Below are 8728 nucleotides of genomic sequence, written 5' to 3'. Positions count from 1 at the left end.
TTGCTTGGAACGGGCTCATATAGTCAAGAACTAAATAGAAGAACTTTTAGAGATTGTTCAACGACCTACCCGAGGGGAGCACGCCAAGCAGGGCGGCATTCCGGCGAAGCCGGCGTTCAAAATGCTAATATTATTTTCGAATAGAGAAATGGTATCATATGGCTTGAGATGCTCATGTTCTTACCTCTTGTACACCGCACCAGAAATGATGTAATGTAACTAAAAGATTTGCTCGTTACGCCAAGGTCCCATCGGTGTTTCCAGGGCACTACTGTACTCACTGATGGCGTTGACAGAGACCAGAACGTCTTCTCGAGTGCGGTGGCGAGGAGGGCTTTCCCTTGCCTGGAACGAAGCAGCGGAGCAGCCATAGATCCTGTCACCCAGATGACCATGTCCATCATCGTCTTGCTCATCTTCTATGTCATCTCTTACCGCTTCCACACCCTGAGTAACCAAGATCAGTAATGGTGACTGAATGATGAACAAGTAGTAACTCACACAAAGAGGAAAGTGATAATCTTAGTTACTTAGTAGTTGAGTTATAGGTTGAATGAATGAATGATGAACAATCAGTAACTCTTGAATGAATGATGAACAATTAGTAACTCGACTCCGAGGGTCTTGTTGACTCCACGCTTCAGCGGCCCTGCCTGGCTGTTCCCGTCGGCTCCGTCGGTGCTGCGGAAGCATTAGCTCGCGCCTCCAGCTGCTTGAGGACTAATAAGGTTGGCTACGTTTTGAACCTGCACGATAGTGGATTCAGAGGAATTGCCTTGTCCTAAAAAAACAAAAGGGATAGAGCAGACCAGAGCAGTCTGTACCATACTGCAGTAGGCCTTGTTGCACATGAAGATGCCTTTGATGAGGTGGTTGGTGCCCACGGCGATGGCCTTGGCGAGCATGCCGTTGTTTCTCTCCACCCGCGATGCTGACGCCGATGGGGGCGGCCTTGATGCCCTAGAAGGCGCGGACAAGCAGGAGTCAGAGAAGCACGTCGAGGGATGGCAGGAGCGTGGCGTCGGCAACGCCGTAGTTAGGGAGCACGCCGTGCTTGTCTGGCAGCTTGAAGAGGTAATGCAGGCGGTCGAGCTTGATCACAGTCTCGTTCCTTGCCAGCAGCCAGCCGAACTCGCTGCCGACGCGCACCAGGGTCATCACGCTGTTGTTGAGGAGCACGCCGTCCTTGTCCAGCAGCTTGAAGAGGTAGTGCAGGCGGTCGAGCTTGACCACTGGCTTGTCCCTCGCTAACTGCCAGCCAAGGTTACGGCCTACCCACATCACGGTCGTCACTCCCACATCCTCCTTGAAGATCCTCACGATTGGCTTCACGAAGAAATCTGATCCGACTCAGTGACACAGCAAGGATGGAGTTGGAGGAGGCTGCGGGTAGCTGCGCCGTCATGGCGATCCCCGGGCGCGGGGCGGCGGAGTGGCTGTGGGCGCGACGCCGCCGTGAGCGGGCAGATCGGGAGGAGGCTCCGACCTCCGAGACCGGTAGACAGTAAAAACGCTGGCGTGCGAGTCAGAATTTTTTTGATAGCTAGGGAGATGAGATCGATCCGAACCAGGTGCGCACCGGAAGGTGGAATCATGGTATTGGTGTGGGACTTTGTCCTGTAGCGTTTTTTTCTTCTTTTCTAGTGTATAAATCTAATCTTAAATCTCAGCCGTTAATCTTTAAGGTTATCATAGAATCAATGGATATAAATAGATAACGTATGGAAAACTATGAAAGTCTCCGTCCTTTAATATTAGGTAAAGATAAGTTAACGGTTTTGATACAAGTGTTGGCTTAACAAGAATTCTTTCTTAGTACACATGATAAACCTCAAAAACAGGAAACTTTAGAAGCAACTTAACATACTAAACCATCACTTCATAGAGAACTAAAGATAGAGCTGCAACTGCTCTCGAATTTGATATACTTCCTACCTATAGTCCATCGTGCAACCTTGAATTTGCTGCGAGAAGAGTGTGGATCACGTCAGTACTTTGATAGGGCTAGATTAGATTCCCACTTGATTTTTTCTATAAGAACTTCTGACATACTGCTATGGGCCCTAGACTGGATGGGAAACTGGGAATCATAAGTGGATCCATTGATCTCCTCGGACTGCGAATGGAAAGGGGGATTAAGACTACCTCTATCAGAAATAGATAGAACCACACCTATTCTCTTTGGTCTATATATTTACACTAAGAAGAAAGGGTAAAATTCAGTATCATGTTTTAAAGTTATAGATGGGTGTGCTCTCCATTGCCATTTGCTTCATCATCGACACGGAGCTCCGGGAGATAGTGCCGGGGCGGATGCATTGTGTTCTGGGTTGGTGTCAACTAGAAGATAGTTGATCATGTGCTGGTTTTGTGGTTGATGGCTGCCGGGTATGGTTTCCTACGCTGACATTATCTTCGAGCGGGGCAGGGGGTGCTAGATCTAGAGTTTGATGGTGTGTCCGAGGTGCTGTCCCGACTAGATTCTTTCAACTGCAATGGCTTCGCCTTCGGTAAGCTACTTTGGAGGCCCGAAAAGCTACATATATGATGGAGCAATGTCAAGCTCGGATGAAGAGGTGATCTATCACCTTTTCTTTTGGTGGTTGTTGCGATGGTGTTGTAGGTAGGTGACGGGCATTGGTGTCGAGCTTAAGGAAGTTTTTGGTCTTGATTGTGTGTTGCTTTGGGGGCTAGTGGTCCTTCGTGCAAGGACTAGAGTTCTACTGCCTTTTGAGTTTTATCAGGTGTGTTTACATGTCTTGTAACTTGATCATTGTTATATGAATGAGACACGTATTACCATGCATTTTTTTAAGAAAAAAGAAGAAACAAAGTCCAAGAATATCAGTACTGGGCTCTATTGCACCCGCTTGTTGTCAACAACCTTAGTCCAGCCCAACACACAACCTCGTTTTGAAGCGGCCGCCAGAGAAGGACGCATGTGAAGCACTGCCGCTCATCGCATAGTTGTTGATCCATCATACGCCTTCTCCACGAGGCATTCTCTTGACACCAGGTTTCTTGATTCCCATTGATTTTTTTCGTAAGAGTTTTTTTTTTGCTTGCATCGACGTTACATCTTTCTAATCAATTGATACGCTGTCTGGACATTGTTAACAGATTGTTAGGATAGAGCTGCATCTGTTCCCTTTGGTCTAGTATATACTCCCCCCGTTCCATATTAATTGTCGTTATTATAGTTCCCGTCCATTCCGCATTATGTGCCGTTGATTTAATCAGTGACACTTAATATGGAACAGAGGGAATACTAAGAAGAAAAAGTGTAATTCAGTATCATGTTCTGAAGATACATGATGACATGTTCTCCATTGCCTTCAGGTAATCAATGACAGGCTGCGGCAATGTTATAAATATATACCTCATTTGATTTTCAATGTTATTTCCAGTAGCATGTGAACCCAATCTCTTGTTGTGTTATTTTGTCACTAGTGTTTTTCATGTCGCGCATATATGTTACCCGTGCACTAACCATTTCCACTTGTTGGCGATTTGTATTGCTTCTCCATCCATTGTCCAGTTCATTTTTCTAATTTTTTTACTTTTAATTCAAAATTTCTTGTAGACAAGGTGTGGTCTCTTGTAACTCCGTGATCTGCTGTTTTTGGGTCGCTACCGTCTCAAGTATGTCCATTTTTCAAGGCTGGCCAGACCTCCCGGACGACCTGATTCACTCCATTGTTCCTCGATTGGGATCCTTCCCTAACCTTCTTGTGTTTGCTGCCACCTGCTCCTCTTGGTGTGTGGACTTCTCCTCCTATCCGTGTAAACAGATAGTCTTGCCATCTCTCTTCCTCCTACCCGACTTCCTGGCATGCTCCCCCCGTCCTTGCCAATTTAGCAACAGCCTCGTACCTAAACATTCATGCTATGTCACTACTTTAGCCAACCAAGACACGTACTGTACATGTGTTGTTAGATTCCCTAGTTTCCTCGTTTGGTGAGAGTAAATCCTGACAAAGTCCTTTGGAGGTTCTTATTCCAGGAGTGTTTCCTATGCCATCTCATCCTGTCCAACCAAAATCAATCATGTCTTGTTATTGATGTCTTCACGGGTGTTAGTGTCTCAACTCCACAATTATGGGTCGACGCAAACACTTTCCTCTACCGTGCATCCCTCACGGCTCCTCTGGCGTCACCCAACACATATTTGTTGGTTACCACTGGAGGCCACAATTTCTTTTGGCGTGTTGGTGGTAACTCTTGGTTGAGATGTTCTCTTCGCAATGGAACGATCGAGAAGGTTGTGGTCTTCAAAGGACATGTATTTGGCATGAACAATGACCGCATGCTATTTATCATGAACTTGGTACCATGGATCTGAATACAGAAAATTGCAGTTGATTTTGGTGGAAACTTGCCCAACAAATGGCATCTTTCTCACCCGCGGCTTGTTGCGTGCAGCGATATGCTTCTCCTGGTCAATGATCATCGATCTTTTCCATCAATAGCAGATACGTTCGAAGCCTTCTTCCTCAACCTAGCGAGTGAACATGCAAAGTGGGTGAAGGTGGAAAAGCTAGAAAATTGGGCAATCTTCATCAACACCGATGAGAGAAGCCACCCATTGTGTTGCATGAACCCAGAGAGATGGGAAGGGATGAGCAACTGAAAAACATCTATTTGCATGATTCTGATAATTGGATATCTTTTGAGTTGGAAAGCCGTTGCTGGGAGATGCCTCTTTATCTGCATATAAACCGTGGCAGTATGATGCAACCAACGTGGGTTGTGCCTCTAGTATGTTCTACTAGCATAGCCCGCGCGGCGGCACGCCGCGCCCAATGATGCATTGTATTTATACGGACCATAAAGACCATTGTTATATTTTTAATGATAGAATTGTACATGACTAAAACCCAAAAAGAGTAATGAAAGATGAAAAAGGAGTACATTTATTGCAGCCATGTATGATAAATACTGATGAACGGAAGGGTACTACTAATAAGGTCTACTTATTGGCACCATATACATCCCATTCTATGGAACATATCATATAGGATGATGCAACCGCATGAAAGTAAATGATTGCAGATGGCCCTAGTTCTGTTAAATCATCCTAGTGTAGCCCCATTTAGGATAGTGCTTGTAATGAAGTGGTAGAGAGCTTTTGCAAATTCCTGTATCTGTCCAAACGGTGTCTTTGCTCCTGTGTATGTCATTATGGTGAACTATGCACTTGAATATAAATTAATACATAATTATCTAAAGCTCGTTGTAAACTATCATAAGATGATAGAATTTTTTTTTGAAGGGAAGATGACTGAACTCGAAATGAGATTTGGAACACCAAATTGACCAACACCAGAGATAGAACTTCCAGAAATATTCTCTCTCATATCACCAACATCATCAACAGCAACCATTTCTACAAAACATAAAGAAGGATGAGCAACACACAACAAATACAAAAAATAATCCTAAAATATACCAGACATCTTTTTTTTTTGCTTCTCACTAATGAAACTCACCCTTAATAACATTAAACAAAACATCGTCTAAATCTGTATATTCTTTCGAAAGAATGAAAACCAGCGACCAGTAAACGTCACTGAAGCATGGTCATGCTTTTTGTAGCTCATGAACGCTTGGACCGTGTGACCACGTCCACATGTAACTCTCGAGAACAGTTCAGTCTGAATTCTGAACATAAGATTTTGTCCATTTGTATACTCTACGCACTAACAAAGATCATATTGAAAAGCAAGGGCTCGCCTAAAAGTGTCGCTGCTTCTTGAACACACACACATTGTTTAGAGAGTACTATCAAAGGAGCGCGCCCGCCATGTAATTCTTGAAGAACTATTCAGTCTAGAATCTGAATAGGAGCCCTTCTGCGTTTGTTATACACCACACATTGACTCCTGTTGAAAAATAAAGAGTTGGCTACCCTAAAATTGCAAGTGAATTTAGGTGGGAGTAGGGGTCCAGTGCCGCACGGCAGGGCTAAACTGGATGGACACCACGCGCGAGTGGAGCATGCGCAGCTCGATGATCGGCGGGAACGTCAAGCACCAGGGCACCTTGTATTGGTTGATGGAGGCGCCATGAGAGATAGCGTAGTCCATCAGCTCCTCGGACGTGCCGGGCCGGATGACGCGGATCTCGAGCAGCCCGATGGAGCCGTCCGCCACTCTACCATGCATGCACACCGCATTCAGTCCCTCATCCATCTCAAGCGTCGATCGTCGATGGTCTCCTTGTCCACCGTCCAACCGGCGCCGGCGCCGACCGTCTCCTAGTAGATGAACTAGTGTCCGGGGATGCTCTTTGTGCTGGTGTACTGTGTACAACGCCATGGACACGCCATGGGGGGAGCCTCGCGATTGCACTGCAAGGAGAGCCATCCACAAAAGCAAATGCTATCGCTATGGATAGAAAGACATGGAAGGCAACACACAAAGAAGAGGCACCTCGACTGCTGCCGCCATTATCCGTGCATGCCTCCCACCTACATCTCTCCGTGCAAATCCTCATATGCAGCTCGACGTGCTTGTGGCGCCGTTGCGATACCGCCGCAGCCGTTGCTCTTTTCCGCGAGCATCAGCAGGGGTAATGTGTGTGTGGCCGGCGACACGCTTTACTTCCCCCGACCTGGTGTGTAGGGCGCATGCATGCATCATGTTGGAGGACGTCGTGTCCCGTGTCTGTGACCCGTAACCAGCCACCATCGACTCGGGCAGCTGCGCCGCCGCACGTCCTTTCAGGCACGCGCGTGCAAGGTCGCGGCGCTATACGGCCTCGCCCAGCCGCTGGTCCGCGTCACTGCGCGGAGCTCTGCCCGTCGCCTCATCCAGCAGCACGTCGGCGTCGCGCGTCGCGCCCCTGCGCGTGCTCTAGCGGCAACACCCCATGTAGTGCCTCATAGCACGCACCAATCAAGCTGCCTTGCCGCACCACCTTGCTGCAGGCAGTCGCTGCTTCTCCTGCCTGGTTCCTACCCACCGGCTAAGGCCTTGTTCGGTTGCGGGTGAATTCGAGTGGATTGAAGGGGTTTAAGGGGGATTTAAACCTCTTCTAAGTCAAAATATGAACCAATCCCTGCCAATCCCCTTCAATCCTCTTGGGGAGAGGATTAACCGAACAAAGCCTAAGGCAGGAACCGACGGCGAGGTGGGATGTAAGGTGCTGCTGGGAGTTGGCAGACGTGCACAGCAACGCAGGTGAGCTCCAGTGACCCTGTTAGACTATGTATAGCTTCTGTACTTGTATACGTATATTGTACGTATTGTAACACATCCATTATATATATGAGATAAGCCACCCCTAGAGGGTTGTGCTGGTTCCCAAACACTTATTGTCTTACATGGTATCACGCTAGGTTACGATCGCTTCCGCTACCAAACCCTAATTCCCGCACCACCGCCGCCGCCGCCTTCACCGCCGCCACCGCCATGTCGAGCGCCGCCATCACCGGTTCCACTGCCGCGGGGTTCCTCCCGGCCTCTCTTGCGGCTCTGGTCAACCTCCCGCTGGATGCCGTCGCCGTTCCGTCCCCGATCGGGACTCGGAGCATCGGCTCCGTCTACTCCACTCCGCCGGCGCCCCCACTTGGGCGCGACCTCGTGGTCCATACCGCGGAGCCGCCGTCCGACAACACCTCCGCGGACGTCGTCTTGCCGCCCCTGCCGGCAGCGCATCTCGCCGCCCCGCTGGCGGGGTTGGCGGCGTCTGCCCCGGCCGCGGGTCTTGCGGCGTCCACCCCGGCCGCGGGTTTTGTGGCGTCCGCCCCGGCTGCGGTCCCGCCTCCTCCCGCATCGGCTTCGCTGCCACCGGCTGCCTCCATGGTCCTTGCACCTCAGGCAGCCCCCTCGATGGGATCGTCTTCACCGCCGCCGTTTCACTTCGGTCATCTCATCACCATCAAGCTCTCCGCCGACAACTACATCTTCTGGCGTGCGCAGGTTCTCCCGCTGTTGGGGAGTCACTACCTGCTCGGCTACGTCGACGGATCTCTTCCCTGCCCCCCCGCACTGGTTGACAGCGTGCACGGTCCGGTCTACAACCCGGCCCATCGCGTCTGGACGGGGCAGGACCAGGCGAACCTCTCCTCCATCCAGGGGTCGCTCTCGCCGGCAGTTGCCAGACTTGTTGTCTTCGCAAAGACGTCTCATGAGGCCTGGACCATCCTTGAACGCACCTTCGCAGCGCAGTCTCAGGCTCGTGTCTCTGCACTTCGTCGTCAGCTTGGCGAGTGTCAGAAGCTTGACTCCACTGCCACTGACTTCTACAACAAGGTCAAGGGCCTCGCCGACACATTGGCCTCAATTGGACAACCCCTCACCGACTCCGAGTTCAACTCGTTTATTGTCAATGGTCTTGATGAGGAGTATGATGCCTTAGTTGAGATCATCAACGAGCGGGGCAACTCGACACCCGTGCTGGCACACGAGGTTTTCTCTCGTCTCCTTCTTACTGAGCAACGGGTCGAGACACGCCGCTCCAGGGGCACTGGCCCCCTCTCGGCCAACGCCGCCACCAAGGGTGGCCGCTCTTCTTCATCACCCCGGGCCCCCTTGGGGCTGCCACCGTCGCCCGCCTCCGCCCCCCCACCTACTGCGACCTTACCGGGGGCTGGCGGTCCGTGTGTGTGTGTCAGCTTTGTGGTCGTGATGGGCACTGGGCCTCCAAGTGTCACAAGCGCTTCCAGCGAAGCTTCCTTGGTCTTGGCAATGACGGCAAAGATACACGCAACAATGCCCGTCAGGTC

The 8728-nt window shown here is 50.0% G+C and overlaps 1 pseudogene; it reads right to left on the bottom strand.

The window, feature by feature from the left end:
- Nucleotides 1-219: 219 nt before the first annotated feature.
- Nucleotides 220-6191, bottom strand: LOC123152810 (uncharacterized; annotated as a pseudogene).
- Nucleotides 6192-8728: the final 2537 nt, after the last annotated feature.

This window comes from Triticum aestivum, chromosome 7A (assembly GCF_018294505.1).
Source record: "Triticum aestivum cultivar Chinese Spring chromosome 7A, IWGSC CS RefSeq v2.1, whole genome shotgun sequence".
Taxonomy (NCBI): domain Eukaryota; kingdom Viridiplantae; phylum Streptophyta; class Magnoliopsida; order Poales; family Poaceae; genus Triticum; species Triticum aestivum.
Note: the sequence above shows the minus strand (reverse complement) of the source record. Positions and strands in the feature narration are given on the sequence as shown.